We start from the raw sequence: 12321 nt of genomic DNA, 5'->3' as shown, positions 1-12321 counted from the left end.
ATCCATGGAAGTGTAGTAGAGCTACAGATATAATTTTAAGTAAGAGCACTAACAATGTTAATATTTTGAAAACTTAGATGAATGTGTGATTTTTATAAAAATTTTAAAAATTGAAGAAAAATGGAAACTATAAATAACTAAATAATAATTAAAGAAATTGTATCATAGTCAAAATTCTGCTCACATCAAAAGATACCTGGTTCACCATTGGAAAGACCTCATTCAAAGACTATATATCAAAAAGTAGAAAAATAGAGGAAATCAATTTGTGAGGCTGGTTTGACGTTTAATAAAAATCAAGCCACAGCAATGCAAGAAATATAAACTATTGACTTGTGACTATAGATGTAAAATTTTTAAATAAAATATTAGCAAAGGAAATGCAGCAGTGTATAAATATATTAATGCCCCACAACAAAATAGTTTAGCCTAGGACTATAATAAGATTCTAGATGTATTATTGTAATCCACTGCATTAATACATTAAAGGGAGAAAAATATAATTTTACAAGATACAGAAAAATTGTTAGAAGTCAATAATTATTTGTGATTTTCTTTAAAAGCTCCTAACAAACATGAAATGAAAGGACCTTTCCTTATCATGATAAAAAGGTACTTACCAGAAGCAAACATTAACTTCTTGTTTTAACTTTAAAAGCATTTCCATTGAAGTCAAGGATAAGGCCACTTATTACAACTGCTATGAGTCATCACCCAGTTGGGCATCCTGCCCAGTACAGCAAAAAAGAAGTAAAAGTTATAAAAAGTAAAAAGGAAGACCCAAAGCTGTGGTTATCTGCAGGTGATCTAATTTCACATGTAGATGATCTGAGATAATTTACAAAGAAATAGTAGTTCTGTTGGGAATAATATCAACAGTGCAAAAAAATTCAATAGCATGCTGTTATCAACACTAAATCATTATAAAACAGAATAAAGAAAAGGTACCATTCACAGACCAAAAATGAGGGAGAAAGTTAATAGTGTCTGCTAGGGCACGAAGATACAACCTTGTTCCATAAGCTTTGCTGTGACTTCCCATCCCCTCTGCCACGTTCACATGCAAGGGGACCCGCTGGGCGGGGACAGCCAGCTGGGAGCCGAGGGCCCCGAGGCCACCAACCACCGCCTGAAGCTGGAGAACACAAGGGTTTCCTGCCGGCTTCACAGACAGCAGGGGGCTCCAGGTGTAACAGGAACTCTGAGGTGTGGGGGCCGAGAATTTTCCCCTACCCTTCAAGGTTCTTCCAGCCCGTCTAAGAATCAAAGTGGCATGAGATGGAATACTGGGAGAAAAGAATACAAATAAAATTTTTCAGCAATGAAATTGAGACCCAAAGAATTGACCAAGGCAGGTGGTTTTTTATGCATTTTAAACAGAGACAGTAAATCTGTAAGGAACTGATAAGACAAAAGTTATGTTGGGAAGCTACAGTTAGTAAGGAATTCTAACTAGCATTTGGGCTGGAGCAGTGAATTAAAGAAGCGACTAGGTCTGTTTATACAGGCTCCCCAGCTCTGAATTCCCGGTCTCTGGTAATAAGGGTGCCTCTTTCCCTCCTGGTCTCAGTGGGGACAGAGGAAGGACCAGAGGACCCCTCTTTCACTGGCTGGTCCTTCAGTTGTTTTAATTCAAAGTAATCAATATGCCAAGAGTCACCCATTTGGGGGCGGCCTGCCCTTGGCCTCTACAGACAATAGATCTGTTTTCAGCTGCCCGGTTGGTCGCAGTTTGTTACAGTCATCCTGTGAAGCTAATGAGCATGGGGACAAAAAAATCTGTCTCGAAAAATCACTCTGGTAGGAGATGGAGGTGTCCTACACATGCAGCTGAAACCCTGCCTGCTCTAGTAAAACCACGGAAGAGGACGCCAGGAGTTGGGAGGCGGTAGACTGGCCCGGGCAGCCATTCTGGGAAACAGTTGGGTGGTTTTGTTAAAGCAAAACAGAACACGTAAACATGCAACCACTATGACCTAGCAAATGGACTCTTGGTCATTTATTCCAGAAAACTAAAACTAGGTTCACATGGTAACCTGCACAGGGAAGCTCATATCAGCATCAGGCCTGAACCCCCTTTATTGAGTGAATGAGGACACGCCTCGCAGGACTGCACAGAAAGCTTTACATGGTGATCAAAAGCAGCAACTTGTTCATACAGGCGTCAAAAGGACACAGGCCCAAGACGGGGTCGCTTCTGCTGGGCCAAGTCACCAAACCAGGGCTTAAAACCTAACCTAATAACAGTTTCAACCTAGCCCAGGAATGGGGTTGGCCAGGAGTTTGCTGGGAATAACACACGCCCTCTCCGTTCCCCAAGGAAGATGAGGTGATCCACCTCCTGGCACCCTCATCCTTTCCTCCTCCCGCGACATAGAGTCCGAAAGAGCACAGCAGGATCCTCTGGGAAAATAACTAGATGTGCCCATGCCACACTGCTTGACGCACTGATAAATGTAACCTCTCTGCATGTACAGGAAGTACTTAAGATGTCTCCAAAGGAACCGGCTTTAGAGCAGTTTATCGGAACGCACTGATGGGCTGTTCCCGGTCACCGTCCTCAGTAAGACTATGAAAGAACTCATCTTTCTTAAATGTAACAGAAATGTTGGCTTCAGGTGACACAGGCAGCAGCCGTAGGTACAGAGGAGATCCATGGGATGAGGTCGTCTGGTTCTAGTCAGATGACATCACCTGGCTACCCTTCCAGTGGCTTTCTCAAATTTTATTTTGGAGACAAATATTAATTAAAAAAAAAAGATATAGTAGAGGTATTTGTCTGAATATCTTTTGGAACTTGCTCTATATAAATTCTGGATTATTGACAGCCCCCAAGCACTGTTCCTCTTAGAGGACTTTAACCAGTATTTTAAAGGTCACAAACTCAATAAAAGAAAATATAAGCAAATGTATTACTAGATAGTTAACCTTTAACATAAAAGTAAGGTATTTTACCAGTAAAACGGGTTTATTCGGGAATACCAAAGAATTGAAATCTGGGACGTGCAAACCACACAGAAGCAGAAGCATGTCTGGAGAACAGAGAGTAGCACCTGCTCCAGAGGAAGGGGTCCGGTGGAGAGGGCGGCAGGGGGGAGCCACCTTCTTCCTGCGGGGTGAGAGAGTAGCTGAGACAGTATGGTGTCCCTCCCTTCCCATGGGCTCTGAGATAGGAGGAGGGGTGGGCATAGAGCTTCTCCTGCTGGCCTCCCAATGCCATGCCAGTGAGGTTTCCCTTAATTAATTTTCACAAGATGAAATACTTATGTTTCTAGAGGTGACAGAAAAAATAAAGGTGACTTAGTCTAATTTCATGTTTTGGTGATGAAAACTCTACAGCCAAAAAAGTTTTGGTGCCCCTCCCCAATTTCCAAAGCTATTGCTTATTAGTGTTGGGGGAGCCCTGTGTATTTCCCTCGGTCCTTGTCCCCGCCGCAAAAAAGAATTGGAGGGCAGAGACACAGTGGTGAAGTAAAGTTTTACTTAAAGTTACTTAAGGAGAGGAAAAGTATGGGCACCTCATGCCAGGAGCCGACCGACTCCGCCTGCCTGGTGGCACAGCCCCGCAGGCCCGTGGGTGGATGCCACACAGGGGGCCTCCAGAGGGGAAGCTACTGAAATCTCTCCTATTGCTTACTCTGACTGTTCCCTTAGATCCGAACAGCCCTCGTGAATCAGAGAAAGCCCCCAGAGAATGGACTGCTACGAGTCGTAAAGCAATCATAAAACTCATCTTGTGACCCTGCACATTCCCCTTGGGCCGGTGGGTTATTGTCCCTGGGTTGGGAAATAGAGGAAAGTTCAGGTGACTTTGGGGTACAACTCCCTGGCCAGCTTGGCCCCCAGGAGAAACAAGAGGTGACTAACATGGGGTGTGGGTCGGGAAAGCAGGTGGAAAAATCTTGGTAGAGTCCCCTTATGGATAATTACTATAGAAACTACAGTGCGCATTGTTACAGTCAAGATCCATAGAGTAAATGCTGCTCGTTCTACTGTGAATGGTTTTGGGGAACTATGAAAAAACGCCCCCACAGTGAGCCTGAGTGAGAGTCCAGGTGAGCAAGTTTTAAGACATGTTCAGAAGACATTGTGGTGCCTTGTAGAAATTTAACCTGAGATTAGAATCTAAAGTTATGAGAGCAGCAGAAATATATTGAAAAAGAAAATATGATGACCTTTCTTGGTTGAGAAAATAGAGGAACATTCCAAGAAGTAGGTTATGCCATAAATCACTGAATGACACATGCCTTATGATGATTTTATGATGATTTCATGTAACCAATCTCCTATATATTGCTTGAGGTTTCTGTCACTAAACAGGCCAGCTTAGCATCTCAGCTGGTGTCTGTCCTCACTCATGCACCGATGCTATTCATCCTTCGGGGACCCCTGGACTCGCTGGAGCTGGACTCCGGCAACCTCAGCAAGGAGAGGCACTCTGAAAGGTTAGAGAGAGTTTAAGATTAAAAGGTTACACACTTAGAAAGTGCGGGCAACCTCAGAGAGAGGAGTGCCCCAAAAGGTTGGGGCTTCCCCCTTTTAAGGATTTTTCAGGAATGTAACAAAGGGCTGGGGGTGCAGATTCATTAAGTGGTCCCTGAATATTTAAAATCAACTTAACACAAGGAATTTACTGCTCTGATTTCTTCCTGGGATACCTACCAGCATCTTGGACTGGGAGCAAATCAAACAAGATCACCTGCCCAGCCCCCAAGGTGGGCTGAGTTATAGTCTGCGGAGGAGTAAATTAAGAATCTTACATCTTAAATTCCTGGATGTTTAAAGACAGTCTTTCAGATGGAATCCTTACTGCCTTTTACTATGTTGTTTTCGGCAGGGCCTCCATGCTCAATTAGTTGCCTAGGTTACAAACTACTTGATTAGGGCCAAAAGGAAAAAAACAGCATATAGGTAAAGTTAAAAAAATAAGCTGGGCCTGCATGATTAACACAATAAAGACATGGCCTATGCTGAGGTATTCTTCTTTATCTGGGGAATATTCAAACATTTCAGGCCAAGTTGCTCCTTGCTTTCTGAGCTTTAACTGATTAACTCTGGGTCTTTTTAGTGGACTTTCCTGGCCTTTTTCTCTTCCCACCCCACTCATATCTGTTTTCCTGCCTAACATTAGAACTCCTATATCTAATACTTTTTCCTTTATGTTGTGATTATATACGAGGTTTTTACTGAAAATGTGGGCCTTCTAAAGTCTTAGAGATTAGAGCTATCAAGAGAAGCCTATTTTTTCACTTATTGGTGTTTGGTGGATACGTAACATAGAAGTGTATACACACACATACACACGTGTGTGTACACACAGGCAAAGCCAGGTGTTTTACTTCCTCTCAGGTTAACTTCTTGAATCGGGACCAGTAAGGGGAGTTCCATGAGCTCTGATTCAGTTCAGTGTGGCTTCTTTTAGTAAAAGCAGGGAGAGAGGACAGAGGAAGGGGACAAATACCCCTTGAATTTTATGTAGGAGAAAGTGAGTAAGAACACCCAGCACAGGTCACAAATGGGACCAATACAGTAAGGGCTTCAGTTGTCTGAGATTTTGATAAAGATTTGTTTGCTGGGCCCTGTCTGACATGAGAAGAGGTTGCAGTGAAATCACCAGGTGAAGTTCAACTTCCACCCGCGGCCTCCCCCAGAGCCGAGGCGGCGCCCCTCCTGCTCATGCAGTGACAGAGGATCGAGAAAACAAGTGCTTTTTGCTACAGCTGAACAGGTCAGTAGCAGCCTCTACATTTTAATTGATAATTTTATTTGTGTTTTTAAGAAAGATGCTGAGTCACAGCCGTCATTCAGATGACTTAATCTGTATGAAAACATTAAGTACCTTTGTGCTTCAGCATTTCAAATAAGCCCCCGTGAGGCGGGGATATGGGACAAGCATCAGGATTAACTTTTCCTGCCTATGATGAAAAATGCTGAGGTATAAACAGTCTGGTAAGAACAGGAGGGACCCCGTCTTAAGGCTAAGATTCCATTTTAATAAGCGGAGAGTTGAGAAGTAAAATTCCTAACATATTATCTGGTGATCAGACAATACCCCAGCCTATCCTAAGGCAGCGCAGGCAGTCTTAACTGATAGGTACCCCCTCTTTAAGGGTAACCACTATCCTGGAGAACACGATAAATAAATCCCTTGTGTTGTGTTTATTTCTCAAAATTAGCTGGAGGACTGATAATAGAGGAGAGGAGACATGGTGTCTCTCGCCAGAGATAAGCATCTGGAGACCACAAGTCAAGCCCACGCCCAACAACCTCTCCCCTGCCCTTTGCCCCATTCTTGAAAGCCTTAAAAGACCAAGTCCCCAAACTTCCAATGCATCTTCTTCTCTCTGAGGCCACCTGTGCTTTCCTTTCTTTAAGCGTGTACTTTCAAACAAAGCTTTCTCACTGCTCAGATTATTGTGGTTTGTCTCTTTGCTATTTCATTTTATTTCCAAGTCTTCATTCACTCTGTCTCTGCTTTACTCCTAATAAGTAGGAAGGGGCTGCTAATGTTAGGCAGGAAAATAGAAATAAGGGGTGGACAGAGAATGAGGTCAGTAGAGCCCCCTAGAAAGGATTCAGTTAAAAGCCAGTAAAGACTCAGAGTTAATTAGTTAAAGCTTAAAAGGTCAGGAGCAACTTGGCCTTGAATATTTGAATATTCCCCAGATAAGGAAAAGTGAGCACAGCCCCTGTCTTCACTGTGTCAATTAGATCCTTGTAAGATTTACTCTAGCCTGCTTAAAGGCCCACCTATAAACAGCATAATAAAGACAGGGAGATCACACCTTAAAGCCAAAATTGCATTTTGAAAAAACCCAGGAAGTTAAGAAGAAAAATTCTTAACATACTCTTTAGCAAACAACAAACAAATAACTTTGCCCACCTTGGAGGAAGGGCAGACAGTCTTGATTGATATGCTCCCAAACCAGGAAGCGGCTATCCTGGGAGGGGACCAGAGCAGTAAATTTCTTGTGTTAAGCTAATTTTGCAGAATTACCTAGCGGACTGATAAGAAACTTAATGTCTCATCAAAGATACTTGAGACCACTTAACAAGTCCACACCCCTAGCCCTTTGTCACCTTCCTGAAAATCCTTAAAAGGGTGTAAGTCTGGGGAGAGGAAATCCTAGGGCAAAATACCTCTAAAAACCAAAATCAGTCAAAGTAAGAAATAAAGTTTAGAATCCATTTATTGCTTACAAACTGCAGTCCTGGGCCTTCTCTCTTTCCTGCTCCAGGAGAAGCAAAACCGGCCCTCCCCTCCCCTCCCCTCCCCTCTCAGGTAGAGATACGCCCTCCCGTTGCCCAGGTAATTTGCCCAGGTAATCGATATAGAGAACTTCTCTCCACCCCTGAGGAATGATGCAAATGCCCTAAAGCCGTACTCTCTCCACCCTTGAGCGTCTGCTGATATATAGATGTGCTAAGGCCAGGTGAGACATTCTGGAAATATTACAATTTTACCCACAAAGGGGGAACGCCCAACCTTTCAGGGCATTCCTCTCTCTCTGAGGTGGCCTACAGTTTTTCTCTAAGTAACTGTAAATAAAACTTTTACTCTGCTTCGCTACTGTGTCTCTGCCCTTCAATTCTTTATCGTGGTGGGGACAAGACTGAGGAAAATACACAACACCTCTCCCCCAACACTGAGAGCTCACACTTGGGCCTGCATGTTTCCGTCACCTGCGTGATCTGGACAAAACTTCAGCTGTGTATCTGCTCCTAGTAGCCTACCTGAAAATCTCCTTTCTTTGGGAAGTTCTCAGAACATCATCTCACTCCATCGTGTGCTCTGTGGCTCCCGAAATCCTGGGGTGGTTGGGCCAGTCCCCAGGACGCCGGGGTTCTTGTTCACAGAGTTGAAGAATAAACTTTGCAAACACTAAGTAGGAGAGAAAATGAGAGGCTTTTACTTAGAGATAAAGTAAGAGGAAAAAGCTCCTGGCTTGCACCAGGAGGGGAAAAGAGAGTCCGGGGTGGTGCTGAGAGAGGAACCTTGGGTATAGTCAGAGCAGGTGAGGGCCTCCGGAAAAGGCAAAGCAGGGTATTTGCAGTCAGAGCAATGTAACTACATGCAAGGAAACCCCCTACCAAAACTCTGTCTTAAACATTAAGCTCTAAGTCTAGATCAGTTAATATTCCCCAGATAAAAGTATCTCAGCATAGCCCATGTTTTTATTATGCTAATCGTAATCATGTGTAAGATTCACTTAGTGCGCTAAAAGGGACTTAATTCTCATCAAAGACGAACATCCTAAGACCACATCTAACAAGTCCACTCCCCTAAGCCCTTCATCAGTTCCCAAAAATCCTCAACTGCCTGTAAATCCCGTAGACAACGCACCACCCCGGGCTCTCTTGTCCCCTCCCGGCATGAGCGAGCTCCGTCCTCTCACTTTCTCTCTAAATAAAAGCCTCTCCCTGCCTCTTCTACCTTGAGTGTTTGCTAGGCTCACTCTTCGACTCTGCAAAGAAGAGCCCCGGCATCAATGTGTTGTCTAGGGGATTTATAGGCACTTGAGAGACAACCGGCCAGGGATGCAGACGTGCCAGATGGTCCCAAAATGATTATTTTTGAAGAGATACTAAGTTTCTTATCAGTGGGTTATTCTTCAAAGTTACTTAACACAAGAAATTTACTGCTTTAATTCTTTTCTAGGGTATCAGCTTCTGTCTGGAAGCATATTATTAATCAAGACTGTCTGCCTTGCCTCCAGTGTGGGCTGAGCCACTGTTCGTTTGATTAAAACGCAATCTTAGCTTTTTAAGATAGAATTCTTCCTGAATAAGCTGGGCCTTTGAGCAGGTGCTAAAGTAAATCTTACAATGGTATGTTCTAATTGACACAGTGATAATATAGGCTATGCTGAGATACTTTTCTTTAACTGCAGAGTATTCAAACTTCTAGGTCAAGTGGTTCTTGGCTTTTTAGTTTTAACTAATCTCACTGAAGAATGTTTATGTTCCTAGTTTTATATTCTTAATTTAGAGATTTAATGTGACTTTGTCTGTGCTTAATTGTTTAACATAGAGTTTTGGTAGGGCTCTTTTTCCGGAGGCCCTCACCCTGCTCCATCTAAGCCCACGGTCCCTGTCTCACCCATGCCCTGCAGATCCAAGGGACACAGGACCCCAGGTGACCTTGGCTTCAGGAGTTGGCAAGGGAATCGGCCCCAGGCCGGGAACTTCCCCTCTTTTCCTCTGCGCTTTCCTGTTCTCTGCTGCTTGTAAGGCAGCTCGCCGCCATTCCCTGCCGCTCTCCCTCTGATGACTTCCTTCTTTCCCTGCACTCTTCTCACCTGCTCAAGAATTCTTTCTGATTCAGAGCCAAGAACCCTCCCCCGTCCGGGTTGAGGTTTCTCCTAGTGCTGCTCGCAGTGCTCCGGGAGAGACCGCCCCAGACGCAGCTGCCCTGCAACACCCAGAGACACCAAATCTATCTGAGCCTGGCTGGTTTTTCCTTAAGTGTGAAAAGAGAGATTTGCTGATTCTAGAAACAACTTTATTTTTCCTTCTGGCTATGTCCCTTAATCATATTCCTCCTCAATGCAAAGCTACAAAGAATAGATGTCTCAAGGGATAATTCACAAGATGAAGGACCTCCCAGTCACCAATGGGCCGGATAAGCAGCCGCTCCCACTGGGGCAACTAATTACTAGGAATGCAAATCCTTGGTCACACTTTAATTCTAGTCCCCTCATGCTTACTCAAAAAATCACATATTATGTCACCTTTAACTGTTTTTCAGATGTGATGGGTGAGCATTACGGGTCCCCTGTAACGTTGTTGGATTCTCCCAGAGGAGGACGCCGCCCCAAATCACTCACGGAAGGCGTCTCTTGATGCAATAAGCAAGAGGAATTTATTCAGGAACCAGCTAGCTGGGGTCCAAGTTAGCCCGACGCAGTGGGTCTCAACAAGGACCCTGAGCACACAAAGCCAGAAGGTTTTATAGCATTTTTAAAGGGGGCAACATTTTCTACAATCACAATACAGTGTTTTTTCATAGACACATAAATCTTTGGCTGGGGCCACATCCTGGGGTCTGGTTAGATAAGTTTACCTTCGGAATGTTTAGGGTGGTTCTAGCAAGATAAGCTTGGTGTGTATGATTAACTGATTTGAGGTCAGCTAATTAAAGGTCACTACATTTAACACTGGCTGACTAACTTGTTTTTCAAGATTCTAATAATTTTCCTCCTTCTAGGTTAGGGGGTGGTATTTAAGCCTTTAAGATGGCTGTACTTATGCTAACTTTTGATTCTTCAGATCCTACAACGTCACTCATGGCGCTGTTTCACCTTTGCGGTGGGAGAAGAACTGGTTCTAGCTGATTTTCCCTACAACCATTTCTTAGCCCGGCCTGAGGACAACAGCTGCCTGCAGGCCAGGAGCCTGGGGAAGACGGCTCATGGATGGTGACGGTTACCTCTCAGCGTTGCCAGAGAGAAGAGCCCAACGTTCCAGCTCAGAGATGATGCCAGGAAATGAAGGGGACGCCCACGTTTCGGGTTGCCTGCTGTTGCCTCCCATCGTGTTGTCTTTGGAAGACAAGTGATAACACAGGGAAGCAGGTGGGTGTCCCAGGAGCTTCACTGACACTGTCTCCTTCTTTCCACCACAACGCCACATGGGGGGCAGTTAACTTTGCAATAGCTTTCTAAGTTTACAAAGACCTTTCCCTCCAAATCAAGGGGAGGGGCTGTAACTCCACGGAGAAGAAATCCCAGGGGCAAAAATACTTTTAAAACTGAAATCAGTCAAAGGGAGAAATTAAGTTTAAACCCGTTTATTGCTTACAAACTGCAGTCCTGGCCTTAGTCCATCTACATATCAATAGGTGTTTCCAAGGAGTGAAGAGAAGTAGCCATCTCCAAATTAAGTAGGAAATAACACGGGCCAGCGAGGGCGTATCTGGATGGGGGAGGTTGGGTGGGGTCCTTTCTTCTGCAGCCGCGTCACCAGGGACAAGGGAGAGCAGAAGTGGACGACTGCTTGTGAGCAATAAATGGGTTTCTCCCACTTTATTTCACCATTTGACTGATTTCAGTTTCAAAGGTATTTTATCCCAGGATTTTCCCCCCAGTTACAATAAATAATAAAATGTACGAATTCATACTGGTAAGAAATAAATAATCTGATGGTTTATAAATAAATTAAAACATCAAATTTCTGAATAAAATAAAATAAAAACTCATGTATTTTTACTGAGTGAAATAAAAATAATTAAGGAGTTCATACTTTGTAAACTTAGAAAAATTATCCCAGTGTTAGATGGTTGAGTTTGTTCCCCTGGGTTCTTGCCCCCCACACCCCCACCCCCACCCCTGCCACAAAGACACAGTAGGGAAGCTGAGCAAAACCTTTATTTGAATCCGCTCTCAGGGGGGAACGGGCCAGAGTCCCGGCAGACACAGGCAGGTTTACCTGAATAAAGCAAAGAGGAAGGGGAAGCTCACCGAGGGGTGCCGGGGTCCAGCTCCAGCCGAGGTGTGGGTCACGAAGGAAAGGACAGCGTCGGCCAGTGAGGAGTTGAATGAGGAGACGAAACACCCATCAAGGTTGAAACATCTCCCGACATCAAGCGGCAGGGTCTTTATTTTTATATCTTTTTAAGGTTTACATAATGTTAAACATTTTTCTTTAATCATGAATAATACAATCCTTTTCTTGTCAGTTTCTACATAATTCCAGCTTACTACCCTTAAGTAAATATCATTTCCTCTGATAGCAGCCATTTAACATTTAATTTTTAACTTCTCCCTAGTCTATTTTGATTAGTGATTTATGTGAGCCACGTGCTAGGTGCTGGACAGAAAATGGCGTGAGACAGTGGGTGGGCTATGATTTTTACGTATAAGCGTGTAAGATTGATGCCGGGGTTCTTGTTTGCGGAGCCGAAGAATGACCTTCACAAACAGTCAAGGTAGGAGAGCAAGGTACAGGCTTTTATTTAGAGATAAAGTGAAAGGACAGAGCTCCCGGCTCACGCCTGGAGGGGACAAGAGAGTCCGTCATTGGTGCGTTGTCTAGGGGGTTTTATAGGTAGTTGAGGTTTTTTCAGAGAACATGAAAAAACTTAAGGGTGGGGACTTATTAAGTGGTCCCTGAATATTAAAAATTAACTGTAAGGAATTTCCTGCCTTGATTTCTCTCTGGGACACCGGCGCCTAGGTCTGGGAGCACATCAAAAGGCTGCCTGCCCAGCTCCCAAGGTGGACCGAGGTATTGTCTACTTGCTAAAGAATCTTGCCTCTTGAACTTCCTGGGTGTTAAAATGCAATCTTATCTTTAAGATGGAATTCTTCCTGCCTTTTGCCA

General features: G+C 44.0%; 1 protein-coding gene and 1 long non-coding RNA gene across 2 annotated transcripts in view; one reads left to right on the top strand and one right to left on the bottom strand.

Moving 5' to 3' along the window:
* Positions 1 to 2224: 2224 nt before the first annotated feature.
* On the bottom strand, positions 2225 to 11576 carry LOC140843339 (uncharacterized). The gene is made up of 3 exons (XR_012120967.1): positions 11460 to 11576; positions 7735 to 7882; positions 2225 to 4438 (listed from the first exon to the last, which is right to left on the bottom strand). It is a non-coding gene; the product is annotated as an uncharacterized lncRNA (long non-coding RNA).
* NAXD (NAD(P)HX dehydratase) overlaps positions 10289 to 12321 on the top strand; it is a 49874-nt gene continuing 47841 nt past the window's right edge. Inside the window, exon 1 of the mRNA XM_073212359.1 lies at positions 10289 to 10574. The gene's annotated coding sequence lies outside the window, so the exon portion shown is untranslated. The remainder of the gene's footprint in view (positions 10575 to 12321) is intronic.

This window comes from Manis javanica, chromosome 9 (genome assembly GCF_040802235.1).
Source record: "Manis javanica isolate MJ-LG chromosome 9, MJ_LKY, whole genome shotgun sequence".
NCBI classification, from domain to species: domain Eukaryota; kingdom Metazoa; phylum Chordata; class Mammalia; order Pholidota; family Manidae; genus Manis; species Manis javanica.
This window is presented reverse-complemented; position numbering and strand designations above follow the sequence as displayed.